Source organism: Cervus canadensis, chromosome 25, assembly GCF_019320065.1.
Source record: "Cervus canadensis isolate Bull #8, Minnesota chromosome 25, ASM1932006v1, whole genome shotgun sequence".
NCBI classification, from domain to species: Eukaryota; Metazoa; Chordata; class Mammalia; order Artiodactyla; family Cervidae; genus Cervus; species Cervus canadensis.
The window spans coordinates 49,505,049-49,518,554 of record NC_057410.1 but is presented as its reverse complement, the minus strand read 5'-3'; the positions used below and the strand labels follow the sequence as shown (position 1 = coordinate 49,518,554).

The following is a 13,506-nucleotide window of genomic DNA, read 5'->3' as shown; positions in this document are numbered from 1 at the left end:
AGTTTTTGACCTTTTCCATCTTCTGCAGGCTACCCACATTCCTTAGCTCAAGGTCCCTTCTAACTTCAAAGCCAGCAATGACTAATTGAATCAGTTTTATGTTGCCTTTTCTCTAGTTCTCTTTTTTTCTGTCTCCTTCTTCCTTGATGACCCTTTAGATTACCTAGATAATCCAGAATAATTTTCTACATTAGCTGATTAGCAATCTTAATTGCAATCTCAACCTTAATTTCCCCGTCAGCTGGTAACACTCACAGATTCTGGGAATTAGGATTTGGACATCCCTTTATGTCCAAATCATTATTCTATCCATCACATTATCTAATCCAAGTCAATTCAAATATCACCTCACCCTCCCTTCTTTGGTCTCCTCCCCTTATTTCATAATTCAGGAAAAATTCTATGTAAAATTCTTTCACTTCCAAGCACTCCTGGGAGTCCCACCAGCTCCCTTACATGTGCTTAAACCAAGTCATATTTTTTAACGTTTCCCCAGTACTGTTATCTCTCTTTTCTTCCTCAACCTTGTTCGTTAAATGCAAGCATGTCTTCTTGGTAGTGATGCAGCCTCGGAGGTTCACTTCCCAGCCTTGCCCACCCCTTCTGCTGACGCTCCAGCAGTGGCAATGAAGTCCCAGAAACAACAAATCTTTGAATTGAGGGATAATACCACTTTCCATGTTTTGTATTATGTTCTGCTAAAGGATAACACAGCAGAGGTACTTGTTCCCATCTTAGAGACTTTATAAAAAAAAAAAAAAGTTTTACTTTAAAATATAGATGTATGGAGGAGACAAATCTAACTGGCAGAAATTGTTTGTGCTGAGCATCATTATGCCCCAGGGATGACAGACGCCTGGTTTGGGTTCTGATTACAGACTGAGTCACTGACTCCCTTTTCTGTCTGGTTGAGTTCTCATCCAAGAAGCCTCCTCAGTTGGGCTGGCTAGACTCTGGGAGACCTAATCAACAGCATACAGAGCAGATCTGAAACCAGTGGTGGAAACAGTCTGGCTTAAATGCAGTTAGCTCTCACACCGATCCCTTCTTTACTTTGCCGTAATCACAAAACCTGCCCCATGAGGGAGGTTTACTTAATATTTACATAATTGCAATAGCCACAGCCATCACCCTATTGTCTATATATAATCCTCACCCATCCAACATGACATCATGGATTAAGATTCCTAAATCAGTGCTAGTTTTCTATTTGAGGATTTGTAGAATTTATCTGTTACTGTTTAGATAAAAGTCCAATCTATCATATAAATATCTTCCTTATATTTATAATATGACTTCCATTATTTTATTGTTAGCTATTGCCTTTCTTCATTCTAGTTCTTAGTCACACACTTTCCTTTTCAAATTGTCTAAGTCACATCATATCCACAACAAGTCCGCACTTCCTTTCAATGCAGTTGTGAAATTTTCTAGGGCAATTATAAGTCTTTATAAAAACTTGGTAAATCAGTTGATATTTAAATGATTGAAAAAGTTTCAATTTTGTTTAATATATGTCACCTGATGCTTTATTGTACTTCAGTGAGAATAGTATCTCTTAAAAGTAAAAATTAAACAATTCATCCAAGAGTTGGCATTATTTTATTATTGCTCCCCCAGGCTAACAAACCGCTGATAACAGCCCCAGGTGTTACTCTGTCCTTTCTTGCTGACTTAATAATTCAGGTTAAGTCTCATCCTGATATCCTCAAAAACCCAATTTGGCAATTCTATTATTTCCTGTCTGTACCCAGTACCCTTAGCAAGTCTCCTTTCCTGAGGCCACTGCCTGCCCTTTTAGAAAAAAATTTCCTTTTATCCATTTCTCTAAACCCACAATATTTTTCAACTGGCTTGCCTTTAGTCCTTCCGGAAATGACTGCAGCTCTTTCAAGCTAGGGCAAAAATATACTTCTTGAAATTCCAAAATTTCTCATAAAAAGATTTTTTAATTCACCATTTACAGCCATACCAGGTCAAATTGCTGAGAAATGATTATTAATAAATCATGAAATTAGTTTATCGGAAGATAATGTGATCACGTTCACTGACAGGGAAAACAGGGACTATAATTCAATATCCAGTGACATTTAAGGAAGGAAGTATTTTTCACAAAGCTTTCTGGTTGAAAAATGCTGCATAATTTTAAGATAACAGAATCATTTTTGGAACAGGGAGAAAAAGCTTCAAGAGTTCTGAGGTATGTCTTTACTCATGCATTTTTAGAGATCTTTCATGAGGATGAAATAACCCTTATGGAGGAAAAAAATACCAGTGTTGCTATAACTGTTGTTAAAAGCAAATAGTACCAACAAAAGAACCATGACTTAAGACACTGTGGACAGAAGGCCGAAAGATCTGATATTTGGGCACTTTATTTATTTTTTTTTTTATTTTTATTTTTATTTTTTAGTTCTACCACTTTATTGCTACCAACCCACCTCCCTCCACCCTCGTGCACACATGCTCAGTCACGTAATCCCATGGACTTCAGCCCGCCAGGCTCCTCTGTCCATGGACTTTTCCAGGCAAGAATACTGGAGTGGGTTGCCATTTTCTTCTCCTATTTGGGCACTTTAATGGTAAACTTGCTGAGAAACTTGTTACCTGTTTGCATGTACTGCCCTACTGTCTGTCCTAAAGAGGTTGAAAAGCACTGTGAAAACCAGTTTTTTAAAAAGGAAAGATCGTGTTTTGGGGGCTTCTTCACTGTCAGCCTCTGACTTGACGGAAAAGAGTTACTGGGCTTAAGTAAGTCATCTCGTCACCATTTCAGTTAAATATAAGACACAAGGAAGGTTGTGGTGAAGGGACTGACTCTAACACCATGAAAAAGCCCTGGATGGATGCATGAGACAAGTGCTCGGGGCTGGTGCACTGGGAGGACCCAGAGGGATCGGGTGGAGAGGGAGGTGGGAGGGGGGATCGGGATGGGGAATACGTGTAACTCCATGGCTGATTCATGTCAATGTATGACAAAACCCACTACAATATTGTAAAGTAATTAGCCTCCAACTAATAAAAATAAATGAAAAAAAAAAAAAAAAGCCCATAGTGAGAAAAAGCCCTGGATTTTTCAGCACTCTTAAAACTGGTTGAAATCTCCTCACATATAGTCCTCACTACATGCCTCAGACAAGCAGAGTACAGTACTGCCTGCACACAAATGACTTTTGCAAAAGTTAAAATGGAAAATATCCAAGAACAATCACATGTGTACAATCTTCATTCCTATTTTTCTTAATCACTGAAAAATGACAACATCCTGCACTTTCTCCTCTGTTCTTTTCCTGGGCTCCTGCACTATTACTATTTTCAAATTTCCTGATCTCTCTGTTAAACTACCCAACACCCACCCTATTCGTTGCCATGCAAGATTCTTTTCTGTGGATAATGAATGCCTTGTGTTCTTTTCTTTTCTTTCAGGGTCTCCCCCTCCCTTTACCTCCTAGATAATTTTAAAGTTTTTTTTCCACATAGATGACAGTGAAAAAGAGAATCTTTGAATAACCAGAGGACTAGCTCAAAGCAGCAGTTCAGAAGTGTAAATTTTCTTTGACATTTGCTGTTTTATCATTAACATGTACATAAATTTGGCATCCTACTTCAGAATGGATCTGAGTTTCTGTTACTCTGAGGTGTATGACATTGTTTGCCAAGCATGGAAACTTGCTTCAAGACGTGCTAAGCCGCTTCAGTCGCATCCGACTCTTTCTGACCCCATAGACTGTAGGCTGCCCAGCTCCTCTGTCCATGGGATTCTCCAGGCTAGAATACTGGGTGGGTTGCTATGTCTTCCTCCAGGGCATCTTCCTTACCCAGGGTTCAAACCCTCATCTTTTATGTCCCCAGCATTGGCCACTAATGCCACCTACTACAGAAAGACAGACCTTGATTAATTATGACTTTCAGGATTCCTATAAGCCTCTCTGTTGAAAGCTACTCTTTTCCCCATATTCACAGATAAGTGGATATTAAGAGACAGGGAGGTGACATTTCCCTGATTCCCTAATTCTTCTTCCTGACCTTTACTCTCCCATCTGACTAAAGAAATCCATCCTCATTTAAGGCTATTTATCATATATCATCCTTGTTGAGGTCATTTCATTGAATGTAGCCTTTTGGATCTGGATCACAGTCTTTTCTGCAATATTTTGCCATAATTCTCCAAGATTTTAGTGTTCATGTAGACAAAAGGTGGCATCCTGACTTCAAATTCCCTAGACCTCTTTCACCTTATCCTTTCCTCCTCTGCACTACAGCCTTTCTCCAAAGGGCACATGTTGATAGTTCACTCAGAAATTTTGAAGTTCCATATTCTATACTTTGCAAACAATTTTTTTCACCTTTCTCATACTATCCTTCCCACCAAATCTGCACAACGATTTCCACAAAACCTCCAGTACCTGGATTCCCCATTTTGGATTTACCAGTTCAATCCTGGGCTAGGCTTCTTTCTTACTGACCTTGAACTTCAGGGTTGTTTGTCTAAAGTTCAACATCATCAGCAACCTGTAAAACCCAAACCCTGGAGCAGTGACACTTCACCTTTTTTGTTTTTACATTTTTTTTTTCATTTTTTTAAATGTGTATTAGTTGGAGGCTAATTACTTTACAATATTGTAGTGGGTTTTGTCATACATTGACATGAATCAGCCGTGGATTTACATGTGTTCCCCATCCCGATCCCCCCTCCCACCTCCCTCTCTACCCGATCCCTCTGGGTCCTCCCAGTGCACCAGCCCCGAGCACTTGTCTCATGCATCCCACCTGGGCTGATGATCTGTTTCACCCTAGATAATATACATGTTTCGATGCTGTTCTCTCAAAACATCCCACCCTCGCCTTCTCCCACAGAGTCCAAAAGTCTGTTCTATACATCTGTGTCTCTTTTTCTGTTTTGCATATAGGGTTATCATTACCATCTTTCTAAATCCCATATATATGTGTTAGTATGCTGTAATGTTCTTTATCTTTCTGGCTTACTTCACTCTGTATAATGGGCTCCAGTTTCATCCATCTCATTAGAACTGATTCAAATGAATTCCTTTTAATGGTTGAGTAATATTCCATTATTTTGATATTTGAGAATACCAGATAAAAATCTCCTAATTCTTTGATTTGACACTACTTTAGATTCATGGTTTTCAGCCTTGACTGGAACCTCAGGATCACGCTCAGTACTCATCCTTGTTCCCTCCACCTTTCCCCTCAAAACATACTTCAGAACTTGCACTTCCCTCAAAACTCATCTTCACTCAGACTCTATTCTCAGCAGATTTCAGTCTTCTACTTGATATTTCATCAGGGGAAAAAAGATCCTCTCTGACTCCCTATATCCTTACTGATGAAATATGCTATCCATATGGAAAAATAGCTAAAAATTATTTAAATCAAAGAAAAAAGTGAAAGTGTCAACACTTAAATTATTTTCAATCATTTGAGGAGTAGGGTCCTAAACCATTTAATGGGGGGCTTCTCATGGCACTAATGATAAAGAACCTGCCTGCCAATGCAGGAGATGTAAGAGATGTGGGTTTGATACCTGGTCAGGAAGATCCCCTGGAGAAGAAATTGGCAACCCACTCCAGTATTCTTGCCTGGAGAATCCCCATAGACAGAGTAGCCTGGCAGGCTACAGTCTATGGAGTTGCAAAGAGTCGGACACAACTTAACAAGTAAACCACCACCAACAACCCATTTGATAGCTTAAAATATGAAAATAGACCAGATCTGATTTAAATAATTATTGACAAGAGGTGTTTCCATCTTTGTATTCCTGCCTATATAGGGACCGGACCAAAAACTACCTACTTTCCTATTTATTACTCATAAGTTATATGTATACTTTGAAGTCTGACCCAGTGCAATTAGATTTCTAAAACGGAAAGCACAGAGACTGTGCCACTTTCAAGTTGAAAAAGACAGCACGTCTTTGATCACTGACCTGGGGAGAGAACTGCTGAGACCTGATCCTCTGAAACTCACGTCTTCCAAGACTTCACTTTCACTTTCATCAAGACAACAATCCTCTTGTATTGTTGACAACTCAGGAACATTGTAGTTGCTGTCTTAGATGGTCTGGGCTCTGTACCTGGAAGTAATCCAAACCGGTTCCTTGCAACATTCAAGAGAAAATATTCAGCTAGTCTTTTAGAAGATATTTCCCTCCAGTAACAGGACTCAGTATCATTAATTTTTGAATGCTTTATAACAAGCCAGAGAAGTTGCAGTAATTTAATGAATTATGTTTCTACTTACGGATTGAAAAGGCACAAAACTAATACAGGTGGCTTTGCTTTTGAAAAGGCTACTAGAAAATTGCAAGCTTTAAGCAGAGCTTCCAATTTATCAAAGCTCAATATTTCTTTCCTTTCTGAAATATGAAGTATAATAGTCTTGGGTAAGCAAAAAAAAAGTTTAATAAGCAGTATGTTCCATTTCATAGTTCTGATTTTTTTCCCCAAAATTACTTTTTTCCTTTGTTTTCTGTCAGAAGCAATGCATTTACATTGACTAATCCGGATTACTTCTTGAGTAGATGAAACATTGCATTCTTTTTCAACTATTTTGGCAGCCAGCAAAAACAATAGACTCCAGTGAAAGACAAATTTTAGTGTCCACCTTCATAAAAGCCAAGAATCTGTCTAGAATATTGGCAACCAGGATAAAAGTTTATGTGCAAGATTGAAAATTTTAAAAGGTGCTTAAAACCCTTAAATCTCGACATGTCTCTGTCTTCAACACACCATGTTCTTGTTCTCAGAAGTAGCCTTCAACAGGCTCAGTCATTTTTTTGTGGTTGGAACTTCTGTTCCTGTTGCAGGTAGAGTTTCAGCAGCTCAGAGAGCTGACCTTCTTCCAGACTCCCAAGACCTATGTCCCCCCCATCCTTCATTAGATGGGAGAGGGAGCCTGTGGTCTGGAGAGGGGTGAGCACAGAGGAACAGACGGACTCCACCTGGGTCAGTGACCCAGCAGCTCAACAGTCCCCCAGCAAGCACCCACCATGCCCCCGCCTCTGCCGTCTCCGCCGTAGCCTCACGGTCAAGCTCGGTGCCACTGCCCATGCCCACGCTCCTACTGGCAGCAGCTCCTTCTGCGGACTCTGGTCTCCCAGCAACTCTTCAGCAGAAACTGAAGCAAAGCTCTTCTTGTTCATCATATCTTTAATTTCCAAGGTTAAAAACTGTTCTTTGATTTTCCTTTTTTCATAATATCCCATTTTGTCTCATCAACAAATAATCTTTTTTTCTACCCTTGATGATAAACTATGACTTCCTTTTAGTTCTCTGTTCCATTGGTTGCTTTTGTCCACATTTCTTTTTTTCTAGTTATTTTTGGCTCTGCTTCTTGAGTGGTCTATTCTCAAACGTCCAGTGATTATCGGCACTCCTTAATATGTGAAAATGAGAAGCTGATTGGAGGAAGTGTCTAGGTGTGGGTGGTGGAGGGTATAAACCCTGCTGTCTAACAAAGCAGGAGAAGCAGCCTGCTCGTCCAGCATTTTAATATGTAGATGTTTATATAACGCCACTGTTCTTAGTGCCAACAGTCACCCCTACCTTATCCTGCATCTGCTGTCGCTGAATCCAGAGCTCTGTGGCGTAGTTTCTCCAGACTGCACCTGGTGCCCTGAAGGATGGATGTGGTAAGGAAGTTCCCTGACTTCTCAGGGAAGTGCCAGGGAGCAGGCAAGTTCAACCAATGTACAGGTACTAAATCAATCATGTTGCTCATCATACCTCAGTCTTGTTCTAGGCATTCTGCAAGGCAAATTAGATCAGTTCTTGTAGGTACTTCACCTCCTGTAGGCATTTGGATTTCTATTTCTTCTACCCAAGTCCATCAAATCTCCCCCAACATTTTGTTGTCTAAACATTTTTCGAAGTCTTTCATCCATACTTGTCTCTTCTGTTGTCTTTATCCTGGTGGTTAATCCTTTTTTGATTCTTCACTGGTATTTTAGTGAAGTTTTTGGAGGGAGAGCTAATGGACAAGAGTGGTCAATCCACTAAACTTAATTGGAAGGGCTCAGTAGTTAGCAGTTGATATTTATAAAACATTGGACAGTATCATAGCATTCATATGGATGGGTTGGAGGTCATACATATTGTTGTGTATCATTTGCAGCATTAGAATATCATTTATGACTCTACCTTCAAAATATGGTTGAAATTTGAACACCCCAGAAGCTGTCATCCTAATCCAGTGATGTCATTTTAAACCAGGACTCTACCATCTGCCATGCAGACTGAAACAATGTAGCAAATGAGAAAAGCCAGTCTGGATTTATCCTGACTGCCTGAAATCTGCCCAATAGCTGACTTCAGCTCCAAGTTATGCCTGATAGCCTTCAGAAGAGAGGTCCTAGCTAAGGCTTGAATTGTTCAATGAGTGCAAAGCCTAGCAGTCATTTCAAGGAATAGGCTTTCAATTTTACCCCGGATTTAAATCTGACCTAACATTCATTTCCTGCCTTAATATGTGCTCACCAGCCTCTTAACTCCCTTTCATTTCTGCCTTCTATAGAAGGGATATAGACCACTGACAACCATGTATTCTATGGCAAGAGAAAGAGTGCGGAATATAAAACAGAAAAATCTCTTTAATGCAAGAAAAGATCTTTAGTACATGAACCTTCACTGACAAGGACAATCTCCGTTGATGTTTTGTCAGTCAGTCAGTCAGTACGGTCGCTCAGTCATGTCCGACTCTTTGCGACCCCATGAATCACAGCACAGCAGGCCTCCCTGTCCATCACAAACTCCCAGAGTTTACTCAAACTCATGCCCATCGAGTTGGTGATGCCATCCAACCATCTCATCTTCTGTCGTCCCCTTCTCCTTCTGCCCCCAATCTCTCCAAGCATCAGGGTCTTTTGCAATGAGTCAACTCTTCACATGAGGTGGCCAAAGTATTGGAGTTTCAGCTTCAGCATCAGTCCTTCCGATGAACACCCAGGACTAATCTCCTTCAGGATGGACTGGTTGGATCTCCTTGCAGTGCAAGGGACTCTCAAGAGTCTTCTCCAACACCACAGTTCAAAAGCATCAATTTTTCGGCACTCAGCTTTCTTCACAGTCCAACTCTCACATCCATACATGACCACTGGAAAAACCATAGCCTTGACCAGACGGACCTTTGTTGACAAAGTAATGTCTCTGCTTTTTAATATGCTGTCTAGGTTGGTCATAACTTTCCTTCCAAGGAGTAAGCGTCTTTTAATTTCATGGCTGCAGTCACCATCTGCAGTGATTTTGGAGCCCCAAAAAATAAAGTCTGACACTGTTTCCACTGTCTCCCCATCTATTTCCCATGAAGTGATGGGACCAGATGCCATGATCTTAGTTTTCTGAATGTTGAGATTTAAGCCAACTTTTTCACTCTCCTTTTTCACTTTTATCAAGAGACTTTTTAGTTCCTCTTCACTTCCTTCTATGAGGGTGGTGTCATCTGCATATCTGAGGTTATTGATATTTCTCCTGGAAATCTTGATTCCAGCTTGTGCTTCTTCCAGCCCAGCGTTTCTCATGATGTACTCTGCATCTAAGTTAAATAAGCAGGGTGACAATATACAGCCTTGATGTACTCCTTTTCCTGTTTGGAACCAGTTTGTTGTTCCATGCCCATTTCTAACTGTTGCTTCCTGACCTGCATACAGGTTTCTCAAGAGGCAAGTCAGGTGGTCTGGTATTCCCATTTCTCTCAGAATTTTCCACAGTTTATTGTGATCCACACAGTCGAAGACTTTGGCATAGTCAATAAAGCAGAAACAGATGTTTTTCTGGAACTCTCCTGCTTTTTTGATGATCCAGCGGATACTGGCAATTTGATCTCTGGTTTCTCTGCCTTTTCTAAAACCAGCTTGAACATCTGAAGTTCTTGGTTCATGTATTGCTGAAGCCTGGCTTGGAGAATTTTGAGCATTACTTTACTAGCCTCTAAGATGAGTGCAATTGTGTGGTAGTTTGAGCATTCTTTGGGATTGCCTTTCTTAAGGATTGGAATGAAAACGGACCTTTTCCAGTCCTGTGGCCACTACTGAATTTTCCAAATTTCTGGCATATTGAGTGCAGCCCTTTCACAGCATCGTCTTTCAGGATTTGAAATAGCTCAACTGGAATTCCATCACATCCACTAGCTTTGTTCGTAGTAATGCTTTCTAAGGCCCACTTGACTTCACATTCCAGTGATCACACCATTGTGATTATCTGGGTCATGAAGATCTTTTTTGTATAGTTCCTCTCTGTATTCTTGCCACCTCTTCTTAATATCTTCTGCTTCTGTTAGGTCCATACCATTTCTGTCCTTTATTGAGCCCATTTTTGCATGAAATGTTCCCTTGGTATCTCTAATTTTCTTTAAGAGATCTCTAGTCTTTCCCATTCTGTTGTTTTCCTCTATTTCTTTGCATTGATCACTGAGGAAGTCTTTCTTATATCTCCTGGCTATTCTTTGGAACTCTGCATTCAAATAGGAATATCTTTCCTTTTCTCCTTTGCTTTTCACTTCTCTTCTTTTCACAGCTATTTGTAAGGCCTCCTCAGACAACCATTTTACTTTTTGCATTTCTTTTCTATTAGGATGGTCTTGATCTCTGTCTCCTGTACAATGTCACAAACCTCAATCCATAGTTGATCAGGCTGTCTGTTTATCAGATCTAGTCCCTTAAATCTATTTCTCACTTCCACTGTATAGTCATAAGGGATTTGATTTAGGTCATACCTGAATGGTCTAGTGGTTTTCCCTACTTTCTTCAGTTTAAGTCTGAATTTGGCAACAAGTTCATGATCTGAGCCACAGTCAGTTCCTGGTCTTGTTTTTGCTGCCTGTATAGAGCTTCTCCATCTTTGGCTGCAAAGAATATAATCAATCTGATTTCGGTGTTGACCATCTGGTGATGTCCATGTGTAGAGTCTTCTCTTGTATTGTTGGAAGAGGGTGTTTGCTATGACCCGTGTGTTCTCTTGGCAAAACTCTATTAGTGTTTGCCCTGCTTCATTCTGTACTCGAAGGCCAAATTTGCCTGTTACTCCAGGTGTTTGACTTCCTACTTTTGCATTCCAGTCCCCTATAATGAAAAGGACAACTTTTTTGGGTATTAGTTCTAAAAGGTCTTGTAGGTCTTCATAGAACCGTTCAACTTTGGCTTCTTCAGCATTACTGGTTGGGGCATAGACTTGGATTACTGTGATATTGAATGGTTTGCCTTGGAAACTAACAGAGATCATTCTGTTGTTTTTGAGATTGCATCCAAGTACTGCATTTCAGACTCTTTTGTTGACTATGACGTTTTTTAGTTTTGTCAAAATACATGCAGTAAACTTTCATTGAGTAACCAACCTTCTCTTGCTGATTGTGTAAATACCATTCTTCAGCAAACCCATAAAGAAAGATATGAATCACATGGTCTTGAGAGGAGGTAGTTGGTCCAGTACTAAGATTAGGAACTTAGCCTTGAACAGTTGACCACAAGTTCAGTTAATGCAGCTGGCAGAATGGTCCTGGGAGCATATGAAATACCACTTTCAAGCCTGCCAGAATAATTTGGGAATGCTTCAAAGTGAGCTTATATATATATGTATAGACATATAATTTCATTTATTTAAAGTAGTTGTTTATTTCTGACTGTGCTGGGTCTTCGGTGCTGTACACAGCCTTTCTCTGGTTGTGGGCGCGTGGGCGCTACTCTTCACTGTATGCAAGCGCTCCTCACTGTGGGGGCTTCTCTTGTTGAGCAGCATGGGCTCTAGACGCTGGGGCTTCAGGATTTTCAGCACTGCAGGCTTGGTAGTTGTGGCATGCAGGCTCTAGAGCACAGGTTCAGTAGTTGGGGCTTAGTTGCCCCATGGCATGTAGGATCCTCCTGGACCAGAGATCAAACCCGTGTCCCCTGCATCGACTGGCAAATTCTTATTCTCTGCACCACCAGGGAAGTCTAGGGAGCTTTTTAGAAAACCAGTGGACACAAGGGAAAATGCATGTTCCACCCCCCCCCCTTTTACCCCAATTTTTCTAACCACAAGAGAGACCTGCAAACAATTAGGTTACACCCATTCTCAACCACCTGAACTCTTTCTCCAAGAATCTTAAAATTCATCGTGTATACCATTGACCCCCATCTTGTCCCAAGCTACCTACTACTCCATCAGTACCTCATATTTTTTAATCTTCTCTTTTACCTTATCATTCTTATGTAGTATCCTTGCTTTATTCTCGTAAATGCTTTTTGCCTTATTTTGCCCAATATTAATTTGGCCAGATTAACTTTTTTTGAAGGATATATAGTTTTTTGAATAGTATATATTTCCTCACCCATTTCTGTGTAGTTTTAACTTAGGGGATTAGTTGTTTAATTTGGGTGTCCCTTACAAGCAGAATGTGCCTAAAATTTTTATTCTTATTATTCAATGTGATAAAAATCTGCCTGGTAAAATTAGCCCAACTGTATTTATTATGGTTACTACTATATTATGATTTCATTACAATCCTATTTTGTGGTTTCTGTTTACCCAAAGTTTTTCTTAGATTCCTTCCCCACTTATCTTCCATTTGATAAATACAGTTTAACTGTTTCATTTTTTATTGGGGTATGCCTGATTAACAATTTTGTGATAGTTTCAGCTGAATAGCAAAGCAACTCAGCCATACATATATATGTATCCATTCTCCCCCATCTCCCCTCCCCTCCAGGCCACCACATAACATTGAGCAGAGTTCCACGTGCTCTACAATAGGCCCTTGTTGGTTATCCGTTTTAAATATAGCAATGTGTATATGTCCGTTTTTATGTTTTATTTTTTCTGTAATGGTTTTTAAAGCTGTAGATTGCATTTTTATTCTTTTTGGTGACTTCAACTAAAATGGTGACATGAGTACTTCACTGTAATTTTTAGCAAAATTTAACAGTATTTTTACCTCTACCCCAACCAATCATGTCATCTTTCACAATCCCTTCCCACACAATGTTATTGAGTTTTCATTTTATTCTTTATTTTAAATGCACACACAAAATTACTTTTTATTGTCCTCTAAGTTCTTTTAATATTTTGTCATTTGCTTGCATTTAGAGCAGAAGATATGAACTGTCTTTGAGTGGAAGCCCTTTAATCTATGAACATGTATAAGTCTCTCCCCGCTATTCTGAGGAGTTCCAATGCTGTCAACAAGTTCTCATAGGGGAACATTATTGAAAGATTAAAAATCACTCACCCTTAGCATAAAATCCAAGTCCCTTTATAAGGCATGCAAGACTATCCAGGACCGGCTCTTACCAATTCCTCTGGGCTTCTGTCACTCCTTGATGGACTAGTCAAATTCCAGTCAAAGAAAAATGGATGGGAACACACACACACATGCACACACACACCCCACCTCCTAAACTGGCCCTTACTTCTGTGCATTTGCTCATGCCTTTCTCCTCCACGCTTCTCCCATCCCTGTCCCTGATACTCACTGACTCTCCTCGTCCTTTCAGAAGTATCTCTGGGTTTGATTCCTATA

The 13,506-nt window shown here is 40.0% G+C and overlaps 1 pseudogene; it reads right to left on the bottom strand.

Moving 5' to 3' along the window:
- Positions 1-5,910: 5,910 nt before the first annotated feature.
- Positions 5,911-6,898, bottom strand: LOC122427199 (annotated as a pseudogene).
- Positions 6,899-13,506: the final 6,608 nt, after the last annotated feature.